A 14,851-nucleotide genomic window follows, 5' to 3' on the forward strand; every position below is an offset into this window, starting at 1 on the left:
TTAGTCGTTTTGCTTCCCTGACCTTCACATTGTTTATTCCTTTTTTCACTGAATCAACTGACTCACTCAGAGGAATCCCTGTGATTACACCTCTAACAAGCTTCTTGTCATACACCATTGAACACTTCACTCGCTTTCCATTCAATTTATTTATCTTTATTGCTTTCTGTTGTTGCTCCACACTTTTACATATTACCAGTAAAGAACCATTTCTCAATTTTTTAGCGTTCCTAATTTCCCCAATTTCTTTGTGTAAAGTTTTGGTTAGTAGGGTTGGACTCCACTCATCAAAAGTAGTCCCCTCTTGCAACAGCTTGATAAATACCTTGAATTCATCTTCACTCCTTTTCACCATTGTTCTCCCCTTGTCGATGTCACTACAATCTGATTCGTCTCTATCTTTACTTTTACGTTTTTTCTTTACTACTTTCCATTCTTCCAATTTCCCGCTTCCAACATCCATCTCCCCATCCTCACTTCCTGATCCGTCACTTCCTGACCCCTGTCCATTCCCAGCCCAGTTGTTGCCAACCGCCTGATGTCCTCGATCAACAGACAATTGTCTATGCTCCTTTCCTCCAGATGCCGCCATGCTCCTTTCCTCCAGATGCCGCCATTCTCCTCATGGGCACCTTGTTTTATCCAGGTCGACTCTTATTCCTCTTCTTCCTTCAACTGCTTCTTTTATATCCTCTCCAAACATACACGCTCTCATTCGCCACCGTAATCAACTCTAATTTCGTTCAGCTGTGACTGATTTCTCTGTGTTTTCCCTTTAGGTCGGCCATGAAGGTAAACCGGAACCGGCCTGGTGTTACCCCGGAAGTGCTCCCCCAGGGGACTATGCGGCGAATTTTGGTTCCGCTTAGTCACCCGGTGACAATTCTGCTAGTTATCATCAGGTGTCTTCAATGATGCTCAATCATCACTCAATTATTCACTTAATTGTCTCATTAACTTTAACACTGCTTCAGTGTTATTTTAACACTGCTTCAGTGTTTATATGAGTCCACACTCAGAGTGTTAATTTAACACTGGGGGTTTTGCTGTGCAGAGCTGGCTGGGAAGAAGATTGTCATTGTGGGTGTGAAGACCATTATCTGGAAAGAAGTTAAGTACATGATTCCTAATTGTTCCAGAAGCACTGCGTCTGTGTTCATGGAGGCATTGTGATATATTGGAGGGCTCGTACCTGTTTGCTGTTTCTCTCTTTCGTGTGGTTGAACTTGGTGATTTGAAGATCCATTCATTTTCTCATATAAAGTTTCATGCAGTCAGAATAATGACACACCCCCCTCCTCCTGTCTGAATACGAGTTGCTGGTGGAATGATCCAAGCCAAATAGAGTGAAGGCTTAAATCCACTGTGAGGTATTTGTAGAGTTGCAGTGCTCACGAAATAATGTGTTCACGTGTGGGATTGTGGTGGGATTGATATAAAAAAACCAGGGACTCATGCCACCTTGAGTTCACGGACCTCGAAGAATGCCACCTCCTGAGCTTCCTTGGTAGTTCCAAAGACCCCGCACCTCAGGTATTTCAAGCTCCATTGCTGTATTGAAGAAACAGAGAAAAACAGTCATTTACGTCGCCTTGAGTTTACCGACCTCGAAGACCGCTACCTCCTAAGCTTCCTGGTAGTTCCGAAGACCCCGCACCTCAGGTATCTCGAGCTCCATTGCTGTATTGAAGAAACAGAGAAAACCAGTCACCCACGCCACCTTGAGTTCACCGACCTTGAAGACCGCCACCTCCTGGGCTTCTTGGTGGTCCCAAAGACCCCGCACCTCAGGTATTTCAAGCTCCAATGCTGTATGAAAGAAATAGAGAAAGTCAGTCACTCCCTCTGCTCTGAGTTACTTACCTGAAGACCCTCGTAGTCTTATCATCCTGAACTCCACCGTTGTCCTGAGAAAGAAGAGCAAGCCAACCCCTCCTGCTGTTCTGGGTTACTCACCTGAAGATCCTCTTAGTCCGAGTATTCTGAGCTCCACCGCTGTCCTGAGGAAATAGAGAAAGCCAATCACTCCCGCTGCTCTGAGTTACTTACCTGAAGACCCTTGTAGTCTGATCATTCTGAACTCCACCGTTGACCTGAAGAAGCAGAGCAAGCCAACCCCTCCTGCTGTTCTGGGTTACTCACCTGAAGATCCTCTTAGTCCGAGTATTCTGAGCTCCACCGCTGTCCTGAGGAAATAGGGAAAGTCAGTTACTCACGCTGCTCTGAGTTACTCACCTGAAGACCCTGGTAGTCTGACCATTCTGAGTTTCACTGCTGTCCTGAGGGAAACAGAGAAAGCCAGTCACTCATGTTGCTCTGAATAACTCACCTGAAGACCCTCTTAGTCCGAGTATTCTGAGCTCCACCGCTGTTCTGAGGAAATAGAGCAAGCCAGTCACTCACGCTGTTCTGAGTTATTTACCTGAAGACCCTTGTAGTCATGGACGCGGGAAGTAGGGGTGCTGCAGGTGCTGCAGCACCCCCTGTTGGCAAACTGTGATGACAATAAAATGATAGCTTATAAATATATCTTTGGTTGTTGTTTCTGTTCCACAACATTTTGTATGTCATGTTTGGGGTGTGGGATGAAGAGAGGGATATTTTTAGTAATTATTTAATTAAAAATTATTTAATTTATCTTCAGTGTGTAGTATTAGCCAATCAGGTGTCTTGACGCAAATCATGCGATTACGATTCAGCCTACGCAGCACAAAAAAAAGCAAAAATACACCTAGTCTAAAAAACTGCTAGTGATGATTAGTTAGCAATGTCTCAAAAGAGAATTTCGGATTTTTTTCAATCCAACCCCAAAAAACCGAGGCCGAGGACTAGCGAGAAGAATTCTCCAACTGACTCATCCAGAGGTAACGTAGGCTACGTTACAGCCCCTACGCCCGAGCAGGACAAGCTAGCTTCTGTCGTTCCCGGTGCTAGCCAATACGATGTTATGATCATAGACTGTAAAAGGTTATGATCAGTAGCGTACTGTGGGGTTTCAGTCAGTGCTTCAGAAGCTACTGAGCCTCTTTTCTTTCTTTATTTATTATTTAGGCCTACTTTAATGTATTTTTATTTTATTTATTTTAGCCTACTTCTTTATTACATTTCTTTCTTATGCAATGATGCTTGTATTTTGTCTGATTAATACATTTCGTATTTTGTAGGGAAGGGCATTTCAAGCAAAAATAAGATTCGACGATCGCTGGGAATTTGATTATTACAGTCTATGATTATTGCTCAAAAAATTATTCAAGACACACACACACACACACACGCTCACCGGTGACACGCGTTTGCTCCGACACATTTCTCTGTACTGTAGGCCTACGTGTTGTAGCCATTAAAGTTAAGTTAGTTTCATATTTATGTTTAAATAATAGCCTATGTTATTTTTTTCATTTAATCTATGTTGATTATATGAAAAGTGAAGAGTAGCCTAATCATAAGATGCGCAATATCGAGAGACATCATTTTGACCACTTTATTAAGTTTTGTTTTGTATAAAGCCTTTCTTTAAAGTGAATTTCGTTTTGTATAAATTGTATCTTAGTTTTAATCAATGTTTCATCAACCAATTACCTGGATTTAAATAAATAAGAAGCAAATAGGCTATAGCAGACAATATAATTAGGACATGGATGCGCCGACGCGATATAACTTACATTGCTCGTTATTGTGCTACAATGTGAAGAAAATCCAGCAAAACGCGCCGGCGACCTCAGAGGGTTAAACGTAAATAATAACATGTATTATTATTTGTATTTTAGGTGCACTGAGGGGAGAAGGAGTTGTGGACACTATTTTGTTGAAAGCAAAAGCGTCTGCATCAGCTCTCACCCTGAAGTGGCCAAAAGATTCCATTTTTGTGTGTGTGTGTATTTGTTTTCTGATTTTAACTATAAAGATCGTTGCCGTGCTTGCATCACTCCCTTACTCCTCCTATAGTCCCTATGGCCACTTGTCCTGCTTGAATGCAAATGGAAAAAAAAGTTTTTGAGGGAGAGTAGTAATAATTCGTTACATTTATGTAGCGGTTTTCTAGGTAGTAATAATTAATAGATCTGTTTAGAAGTGGACTTTTCCTATAACCATGTTCCTGTAATTGCTTGGTCGGAAAAAATCCCCCCCACCCCCAGCACCCCCTGTCGAAAATGACTTCCCGCGTCTCTGCTTGTAGTCTGACCATTCTGAGTTTCACTGCTGTCCTGAAGAAACAGAGCAAGCCTGCTCTCCCCGCTGCTCTGGGTTACTCGTCTGAAGATCCTTGGGTGCGGAGCATCCTGAGCTCCCTGGTCGCTCGGAAGAACAGAAAGAGTTCAGCTTCCCATGCTGATACTATTTTAAGTATGTTTTAATATTTAATAAAGACAACTCATTTAACTTATTTGGTGTCCGGCCTTGTGGTGTTCCCTTGGTGTAGCTCTTCAGAGTGGTAGTTGGTATGGGTGGTGGGCTACTGGCTTTTGTCCCAACCCCGGCCGGTGACACTATGTGATGATGTTACCAAAATTTGATGTAATTTATGAGAGGACAGCGGAGGCCGTGGGACAGCCTAGCCTGCTGCTACTGCAAACGTTTAGGGGTTTATTTGACAATGCTAAACCAATGAAAGTGATCCAAACATACCAAAAATCAAATAACAAACAAAAAACGTACAATAACGATGGGTCACTGCATTTTCCTCTCAAACATTTACAGAGGTCAAGGATCAACAGAGCCTGTACTCTCACAGAACACCCTTCTTACAGAAACAATTAACAAATTTATACCTTGGTGGCCAGCACCAATTAACACATAAAGGGGGATACACTGACATATAATGGCCATTACATACAATAAACTAACATGAAAATACCCCATATACATAAACAAACACCTCAAATAATACTATCAAATGACTTCACTTAATAAATATACTTCTTATAAATAAACAAAAGAAAAGGAAGCGAAATAATCCTTGGAGTTCCCCCGAAGCAGAAACCGGAATGGTTGTGGCCCGATCATCGGCCGGAACCATATATATACATCCGATGTTTCCACCCGAACCCCTTTTGATGGTGCACCAGCTCACGAGACCCAGACGTAACAAACAAACAAAAAGAACGGTTTGGAGTTAACGCACTTAACTCCAAACAAAAGTTTAAATAAAGTTTATTAAACCAAAATAATGTTGTTGTGTATTCTTTACTGTAAACAAATTCCATTTAATAAAAACTCAAACCAACCTGACCCAGGCTCACCAACATCCGCCACAGTGACGCAGTAGTGCATTGTGATTGTAGTTTGTGTGTTGTTATGGTTGTCATGGGGGGGTCGTTACTGAAGGCACTAGAACTTAGATCGGGCCCAAAAAATCAATCCCGACCCGACCCACACATTAACTGTAATTAATAGCCCGAGCCCGATTTAAACCCGACCATTTTTAATATGTGGGCCGTTATAACCAGGGGCGACGCCAGATCATTTTTTAACGCAAGTGCTGAATGGGTGCTAGACCATTGACGGGGAGCTGCACAATTATATATATATATATATATATATATTTTTATATATATATATATATATATATATATATATATATATATATATATATATATATTTATATATATATATATATATATATATATATATATATATTATATAAATACTATTAATAAATGTGCAAAAATTGGCCACTTAATATTTAATATTCAATTACTTTAATTATCACAAGCAAAGTTTTAATTTTATTAAACTGAACAAGCACAACATTCAGCATTCAATCAACTATTCTTAAATATTCATTATTATTAATAATGTTATTTCTAAATATGTGTGCGTGCAACAAGCAAGATGTGAATTTGTAAATTCGGTGACAAGAATCACGAGAATCGATTTAATTTATGATGAGATGGCTCCAGTTCACGTGCTATGGTGACCGCGGCTCGCCAGCGCCTCCATGTCATGATTATATTGTCTGCTATATTTGCTTCTTATTTATTAAATCCAGTCAAGTGGTTGATGAAAAATTTATTAAAATTAAGATACAATTTATACAAAACGAAATTCACTTTAAAGAAAGGCTTTCTACAAAACAAAACATAATGAAGTGGTCAAAATCATGCCTGAACCACTCCATGTCTCCCGATATTGCGCATCCTACTATCTACTCTGTTCACTTTCATAATCAACATAGATGGAAAAAAATAACATTATAATATTTTAATAAATATGAAACTAAATGCGCTTATTTAATGGCTACAACACAAACAGACTCTCTAGCAGCGCGCCGCACTTGCACTCAACAAAGCCAACACATATGTTGAAACTGCCCACGACTAGTTTAAAATATTTCCATACCACCGACTTTCCTTCATACTTGCTCAAAGTTAATTCTCCTGTTTTCATTTTTTTCTTTACTTCTTCAAGCTCCATGTTGCACTTAAGCTACACAATACAGCACAGCGTGCGAGTGGAGGAGACACTGCGCGTGACACGTGACGTGCTTGATCAAGGGCCCGATCCGACCCGAGCATAGAGGCGGGAAATATCGGCCCGGTCGGGTCGGGCTCGGGCTCGGGCTCGGGCAGAGAATCTAAGCTCTAGCCCTGACTGAAACCCCACGGTACGCTACTGCCATTACCACACTCTGGGTTATAAGAAAACGCTGAACTTTTCGACAGCATGTTTCACAGTCTCCAGACACTTCCTCGAATCTGCTTCACAGCTTTATCAGCATTTAACCTATTCTTGTCATGATCCTGGTATCCTTATCCTTTACTCTATCTCCCTCTGCTGGTCATATTTGTTATTGCATCCTCGTACACACTCTCATTCACACTCATTATCCCATTCATCTCCAGCCGTTTCTCATTATCCCATCTGTTCCTCTTCTCCGCACCGGTTTCCCACTTTCTCTGATTCTACTCCCTATTTCTAGGCTTTCCTTTTCCTTTGTTCTTTGTCAGATTATTGCCAAATGCTGTGTATCTACCTGCTCTTTGATCCAGTGGTTTTGTACTCTGTCCTGTCTTGGCTCGTCTCGTCTGCTGGCAGAATTATTCTGATGACACTGTGCTTCGCCTCTGCTTATCCAAAGCCTCGGTAAACGTGAGTGGTCTTCGGTTTGGCGTTCCCGCACTCTCTCTCTACAGACCCCGCCTGTCTCAATCGTCTGGGATTCCTTTTTCGGCTGAAGCCAAGAATTTCTGTTTCATTAATTGAGAGTCTTTTGTAACATTTACCAAAGACTGTCTTCTGTTCAAGTTTTTCCAAGCGGCCCCCTGTGTTGTTTCTCCTGAACTGAGATTAAAGAATATCAGCTCACCTTTGCGTTTGGGTTCTCTGTTCACTCATCTGACAATTCTGAGAACAGAGCTATTCTCTGAATGTGTTCAAATGCATCCTGCAAAATCAGCATCATCTGGAAATCACAATGAATGCAGTTCATTTCAGAGTCTTATATCTGAGCTTTCTCTATTCTCCGAGTAACTTTCTCAGTTTAATCATCTAAAAGAGAACATTTGAGGTTTTGCATATGTGATAGTAATATTTCTCTTTATTTAGCAGATTTTAAACAAACATAAACACTAACATTTTACATGAAGCATTGCCTTTATTCCATTTGCAGTTAATGAAGAACTCATTTTACTGCCATGATGGTGTTGTTATAGCATCTACCAGCAGAGGGTTGATGAGATTATTTAAACAGTCAATTCCTGACCCAATTCCCGGATGAAAACAGTGAGGATCAGGCACTTTTTTAGAAAGAAAAGTTTCGGGCTATGCTTTTGGACTCCGGTCATATATATCATAAACAGGAGCTTGTATACAGACTGTTTCATTTTTAGATATAGCGGCTGGGCCGCTAAAATGCTCGAAACGCCATTTGCTATTACAAAGCAGTAGAGTGTGTAGCAAAGTTAGACGTTATGGGAAGAAGGAGGCAGGAACCGGCGAACGTTCAACAACTTAAATAACAAAATAAATAAACAAATACAAAAGGAAAGTTCAGCCCCTCACGGACGACTGCTGTCATATATAATAATACACAACATAAATCCAGGCCTGGCCTCTCTCGTCCTTCACTGTTGTCACTCCTCTTTTATGCTTCTGCTCCTCCGTGAGAGAAACAGGTTTCATATGTGTTTTTACTTCATATGACAATATACAACATACTAATTACATGCATGGAAATGTAATATCTGTACATATATTACATGTGTGTATGGGTATATGAGGATGTTTCATCACTCAAGATCAGGTGTGGTGATCTCTGTTCAATTCTGCTCATAGTCCCATAGTAAAATTAACTTCTGTATGCCTCAGCTTGTCACGGTCTACGAATTCATTGCTTCCTTCTCGTCTTGTGTTTATGTTTTTGTATGAAAGCGCGTGTGTTGTGGGCGACTGAGTGTCATTACCTGATCCGCTCCAGCTGATCATCATCTCATCACCAGCTGCAGTCTATCTCATCAATCTATATATACTCACCGTTTTCTCATCCCCTTTGTCAGATTGTTGTTTGGTGTCTCCTGTGTCGGCGTTCCAGTCTTGTCTTCCTGCCTTCCTGTGTTCGTTTTTACTGTGGATTATCGCCGTCTTCTGTGGAGTATCGTCGTCTTGGTGTGGGATTCGTCGTGTTTTGTGTCACCCGCCACCTCACTGCACGGTTCCCGTTTCCTGACCATCGAAGTCCCTGCACCATCCTGCCACGCCTGAGTCAGAGCCCCGCCTACCTGTTCCGGAGGCCTATTCTGGTGAGTCTGCTTTCTGCAGAGCATTTTTGACACAATGCTCGATGCACTTCGCTCTTCAACCCAGAACTTTTAACAATGAACAGACCAAAGTGGCGTTTGTGCTAACTCTGCTGACTGGGAGAGCAGCGCTATGGGGAACGGCGGTGTGGGAGAATTGATTACCGGGGGTTGAACAACATCACGGTAAAGAATACTTATCCTTTGCTGTTGATGTCGTCAGCCTTCGAGAGGTTGCAGGGAGCGTCCATCTTCACGAAATTGAACTTGCGTAATGCTTATCATTTGGTTCGCATTAGGGAGGGGGATGAGTGGAAGACTGCTTTTAACACCCCCTGGGGGCACTTTGAAAATTTGGTCATGCCGTTTGGGCTGCCCAAATCCCCAGCAGTCTTCCAGGCACTTGTCAATGACGTGTTGCGAGACATGATAGATCAGTTCGTATATGTCTACCTGGTTTAGCTCCGCAGTACTTGAGCGAGCTCTTAGGCATTATAGTCCTTCACGTCTATTGCGATCTCAAAACTCCGGCCAGTTGATAATACCTAGAATATCTAAATCGACTGCTGGCGGTAGATCCTTTTCCTATTTAGCACCAAAACTTTGGAACAATCTTCCTAACATTGTCCGGGAAGCAGACACAGTCTGTCAGTTCAAAGCTAGACTAAAAACACATCTCTTTGACCTAGCATTCACATAATCACATCTACGCTAATTTTAGTGTCTTTGTTTATCCCGAGGTTTCCCCGCAGCCTGCCGGATCCAGGCCGTTTCCAGATCTGACGAAGGACTTTCGCCTGGACCCGATGACAATGCAGTGCTGAAGTGCCAACTAGCCTCTCCCTATGGAGGATCCCTATACCACTCTACAGATAAAGAGTTGTGGAATTTTTCGGTTCGCGTACCTACCCAAAGTGATAAGATAAAATAAAAATTCTGCATCAAAATTTATAGACAAGTAGTTTGTTTAGGCATGGTTTGTAAGGAATTATAAACCTGCGCACATATATTCAAACGCACATAACTATAGAATCAATTCTTAATGCGCATGTGAACGCCATCAGCGTCTATCACAGGTTCACGTTTAAAGTCTGTTTAGAGAGAACGGTGTCGTCTTAGCGGCCCCTAATTTAATAACAAACTATCATTTAGATGGAAGTGAATCAATCAAAACTAACTTTAGCTGGAAAAAACATTTTTCAAGAGCCACTATAAAACCAAACCAATCTCTGTTACCTTAAATTATATCTTTATCTCTGTAAAGCTGCTTTGAAACAATGTACATTGTTAAAAGCGCTATATAAATGAGGATGACCTGGATGACATATTGATTTTTTCTTCTTCTCTCCAGGAACATGTTGAACACGTCTGACGAGCGCTTCAGAGGTTGCTAGAGAATGGACTTTTTGTCAAGGCGGAGAAATGCGATTTTCATGCACAGTCTGTTCCTTTCCTAGGTTACATCATTTCGTCTGAAGGAGTGCGTATGGACCCTGAGAAAGTTAAGGCTGTGGTAGAGTGCCCTAGTCCAGATTCCTGTAAGGCCCTAGAGAGGTTTCTGGGGTTTGCTAATTTCTATCGCGTTTTATTCGCAACTTCAGCCAACTAGCCTCGCCTCTGACTGCCTTGACCTCCCCCAGAACTACGTTCAGGTGGTCAGACACAGCTGAGGCAGTGTTTGCCAAACTAAAAGGCCGCTTTGTTTTTGCCCCCATCCTTATTGCCCCTGATTCTTCACGTCAGTTCGTGGTGGAGGTCGATGCATCAGAGGTGGGGGTAGGCGCAGTGCTGTCCCAACGCTCTTCTTCAGAGAACAAGATGCATCCCTGCGCGTTTTTGTCTCATCGTTTATCTCCAGCCGAACGCAATCACGACATTGGTAACAGGTAGTTGTTGGCAGTCAAGTTAGCGTTGGAGGAATGGCGCCACTGGTTAGAGGGGTCGGGTGTACCTTTTATCATCTGGACTGATCACAAGAACCTAGAGTACATCAGAACCGCCAAAAGATTGAACTCCAGGCAGGCTCGGTGGGCACATTTTTCGGTCGTTTTGATTTTTCTCTCTCGTACCGCCCAGGTTCCAAGAACATAAAACCCGACTCTTTATCTCGTATTTTTGATCGTTCTGAACGCCCGTCTACTCCTGAGTGCATTTTACCCGAAACCCTATTTGTTTCTACACTCACATGGGAGGTTGAATCGAAGGTCAAGACGGCCTTAGAAGAGGTAACGCCTCCACCCGGTTGCCCACCGAATCGCTTATTTGTGCCGGAGGGATTACGGTCTGACGTCATCCAGTGGGGTCATTGCTCCAACGTGGCTTGTCATCCAGGAGTTAATCGCACTAGTTTCTTAGTCAAGCAACGATTCTGGTGGCCCGTGGCATTGTGGCATTCACAGTTTTGTTTTGGCTTGCTCGGTTTGTGCCACTGGTAAGACTTCCAATCGACCCCCAGATGGGTTACTTCAACCGCTGCCTGTCCCTTCGAGACCCTGGTCCCATATCGCTCTAGATTTTATCACCGCCCTCCCACCCTCCCGGGGTAACACAGTCGTTTTGACCGTGGTGGACCGGTTCTCTAAGGCGGCTCACTTTATCCCCTTACCAAAATTACCCTCAGCTATACTTGCATATACTTGCATTTGCTTCTATTGTCTTCTATTGAGGACCATGACACAGCTCTTGGCTAACTCAGAGCCAATTTGGGGAACTGAAACGGTTCATAATGGATCCATCTCAAGTTGTTTTTTTCCATAACTAATAATTTTGTACGCTTTTGTTAGTTGGTCCACATCTTCCTCCAGGTGTGTTGATCATCTTGTTGCCCGTGGACGTTCCCTCTTCACCAGTGTGACTCTTTGCGAGCCGTTCCAATGGGCTTTCCCTCTAAGGCAAGTGAGGTTCATTACCAGCGTGACCTTTGATCCCTGACTTTATGCTGAGTGGAGTTGTTGAGGCTGGATGGTGTAGTTTAAGGTGAGAGGCTTTGACCCAGATGTTACTCTCCAACCATGTTGCTGATCATTGCAAGACGCACGCGCACCCCCACTGGTCCTTATTGGTGGAGTGAACCATTGCCTGGCTGCTGTCACCTGTGAATGCAGACCTTAAGTATTTGTGTTAGCGACAACATCTATTAACTCATTTCATCTGGCCAGTCATCCTTCTTGTTGTCACCTGTGGAAATTTTGTGTGTGTACCGAAAGAGAGGCCTAATTTAGCAAGCATTTTTTTTTATATTAAGGGATTTGTTCAGGTACTGTCTGTTTTTACTGTGCTTTGATGGCTGTGAACGCTGTGGTGACCCCAGAGCCTGTTTGTAGCTCTCCCACATCTTCATGCTATTTAAATTTACCCAGTCCAGATGATCCAGTGATCCGGGTTCTTCTGATGGGCAGAAACGGCTCTGGGAAAAGCTCATCTGGAAACACTATACTGGGAGAACAGAGGTTTAAGAAGTTAAGAAGAAACAAGAAGCTGAAGTGAATTCTCCAGATCTACTGAATCTGCAGATGATGAAGATGATGAAAGAACAGCTCGTCTCTCGACACACCTGGACTTTATGACAATGAACTCAGTAAAGTGGAGATTGTAGCTGAAATAGTCAAGTTTATTCTTGTCTCCTGGATTACACACTTAAAGTGGATTGAAAAAAAACATGAACACAAGAAAGTGTTTGTCTTTAAAAACCTGTCTTCAAACGCGCATACATATGGTCTAAATACGTGATGCGCATGTGCACGCCGTCTGCGTTTCCGCGGGTTTGCGTTTTTGAGGTTAGCGCAGAGATAACCTTTTTTTTTTCAACCTATTTCAGGATTTGCATTCTCAAGCACCAGGCACTGTTATTGTGCATATTACTTCATGTAACTATTGATTAAACTCTTTACTCATTTTATCAACATCTCATTGCTATTGTCCATTTTCTTATTTTCTGCTGATTCTGCTTTAGTTATAATTTTAGTTCTGAAAGTCATGAAGTAGCCTGATATGATTGCTTTTTGAGCTTTCCATGTTTTCAGTTTCTCAATAGAGCTTTAAAATGCCTAATAAATTATATTTCACTGAACACATGACTGACATTGAATGAGATTACTGTCCGTCTACATTATTAACAGTTTCACCCTTGATATCCAGTATCATATATACATTTCAAAGAGTTTGATCTAGTCAGTTTGATGTTCATTCACATCATGAGCTTCATGAAGTCAGAACAATCACTATGAGCTTTAAACAACACCAGGCCCGGCTCCAGCTTTGAGATGTAGGGTGGGTCAAGTGAAATTCCTAGTTTTAATACTATTTTATTTTTTCCCCTTAACAAAATTTTATTTTATAACAAAAGATGCGGTTCTTGATATTTGCAGGGCTCAACACAAATGAGCTTTTCTACAGGTTTATAGAGTAGCACAAAAAACACCTTAAAATATAGCCTATTTGAGGTTCCTACAACAATTAATATGCAACATGCCAAGCCTAGTCAAAGTTTAGAAGTAATGTTAAATAGTCATTAAAATTCAATACAGGATGTTTGGTTTTGGACAATTCAGCATAATTGTGTAATCCGTGAAGGGTGTTAATGCAGTACTAACTAATTAATTAATTACTGTAATTTTTACCTTTTATTCTAAAAGTAAAATAAGGAATCACTCTTAAAAATTAGTACAGCAAAGGAAAGTCTACAGGTGCTAATCTTCAGAGCCCCTAAAGGGACGTGGTGGTGGGGGAAATTTTTTTTGAATGGGACTAAATTTTTTCTCCAAAACTTCTGCGTTCCCCCTTTGAGAAACTTTGCGTTCCCTCGCAAAACCTGCTGTGAGCTCGAACAGACACTTCCTGTTTTATGTCCCGCTGGCAGTGTTGCATAGATCCTTACGTTAATGGAGCATTTCATAGTGTTTGAACTTAACTCAAATAAAGAAATGCGGTCAGTGCTTAACTCAAGGAGTTCAGTGAAGTTGGCAATATATTCACATAGGCTATTCGAACTTCCCGGATCAATATTCTTGAGCTAAAAGTTGTTAAAACACAAACGACACCTATTTACAATCGCAGTAACATAACAAGCTACTACCTAATTACTTGAAAAGGTTCATTTCACCTTTAGTAGGCTAACTGGAGTCAATTCAGTTCTAAAATAATAATACTGGAAGGCTACTAGTAAAGCTGAATCTGCGTGGCCCTGATTGGCTGCGGGGGTGTCCCGTACGCGCGTGCGTTGGAGGCCGGTGAAGTCACCGCTCGCTCCCGCCGTGTCTTCCCTCATTGAGTTTCAGCGTCGAGTCTTCTGAGGCGAGGAGAGCAGTTCGAGGTATTTCTCATATTTACACAACCATCACACACACTTTATACAGTTTGATTAAGCGATAGACTCATTTCTGTATTGTTTCCATCGATCACAGCGATACGTGTGCGTCTTTTCTGGCGTCTTCCTCCTGAAATACACATTTAGTGCAGCAGCAGCGAGCATGAGGAGAATATGTAAGTTCATTCAGACCTGAGCGAGTGTGTGTTCGTTTGTTGTGATTGTTTTGATGTTTGGCGTGAGAACTGTTACTGAATGTCAAGTCAAAGTTTGAGATCTGATGGGAATTGATTCTAAGTGTTGCTGTTGACATTTTCATGTTTAAGTTACCTTTTATTTCTTTGTCGACATTTATCTTTACAGATTACATTTAATTATTACAATTGTTGTATACACTTTATATTGACCCTCTATGAGTAATGAACGTGGGAAATGTCAAATCTATGCTATACATACATGGGAATATAGACAAAGAAGTTTGAAACCCAATAAAACCGTTGCTTTACATACAAATATGCAAGATGTTAATGATGGAATTACTTAATTGCAATTAATAGTTATTATAAAGTTGAACTATATTTAGATTCACATAATATGGTGTTGTTGTTAGGCTATTTGCCTGAAGAGGTTCCCAAAGAGAGGTTATTTAATTATTTTGTTTTATTATTGGCGATGTATCACTTGTTGGTGGATGTATTGTGAGAAATAACAGTATATTCTTTCAATATACGCTAGTTTTTTACAGGCTTTTAACATGTATCCTGACTCAAATAATGTGTTTCTAACAGCAAACACTCAGAATAAAGTGAGA

The 14,851-nt window shown here is 41.5% G+C and overlaps 2 protein-coding genes and 1 pseudogene across 5 annotated transcripts in view; 2 read left to right on the plus strand and 1 right to left on the minus strand.

Annotated features, from left to right (window-relative positions):
• The window catches only part of LOC143714414 (uncharacterized), a 1,189,624-nt gene that overhangs the window by 1,105,255 nt on the left and 69,518 nt on the right, over positions 1-14,851 (minus strand). The window lies entirely within an intron of this gene.
• LOC143714443 (uncharacterized) overlaps positions 13,985-14,851 on the plus strand; it is a 207,832-nt pseudogene continuing 206,965 nt past the window's right edge. The window contains exon 1 of the transcript XR_013195487.1: positions 13,985-14,046. The product of XR_013195487.1 is annotated as an uncharacterized LOC143714443 (transcript). The remainder of the gene's footprint in view (positions 14,047-14,851) is intronic.
• Positions 14,016-14,851, plus strand: part of LOC143714441 (uncharacterized) — a 96,447-nt gene continuing 95,611 nt past the window's right edge. Inside the window, exon 1 of the mRNA XM_077205646.1 lies at positions 14,016-14,046. The gene's annotated coding sequence lies outside the window, so the exon portion shown is untranslated. The remainder of the gene's footprint in view (positions 14,047-14,851) is intronic.

The sequence above is a fragment of the Siphateles boraxobius genome, unplaced genomic scaffold (genome assembly GCF_051911475.1).
Source record: "Siphateles boraxobius isolate OS27281-9 unplaced genomic scaffold, OSU_SipBor_1 54, whole genome shotgun sequence".
In the NCBI taxonomy this organism is placed as follows: Eukaryota; Metazoa; Chordata; class Actinopteri; order Cypriniformes; family Leuciscidae; genus Siphateles; species Siphateles boraxobius.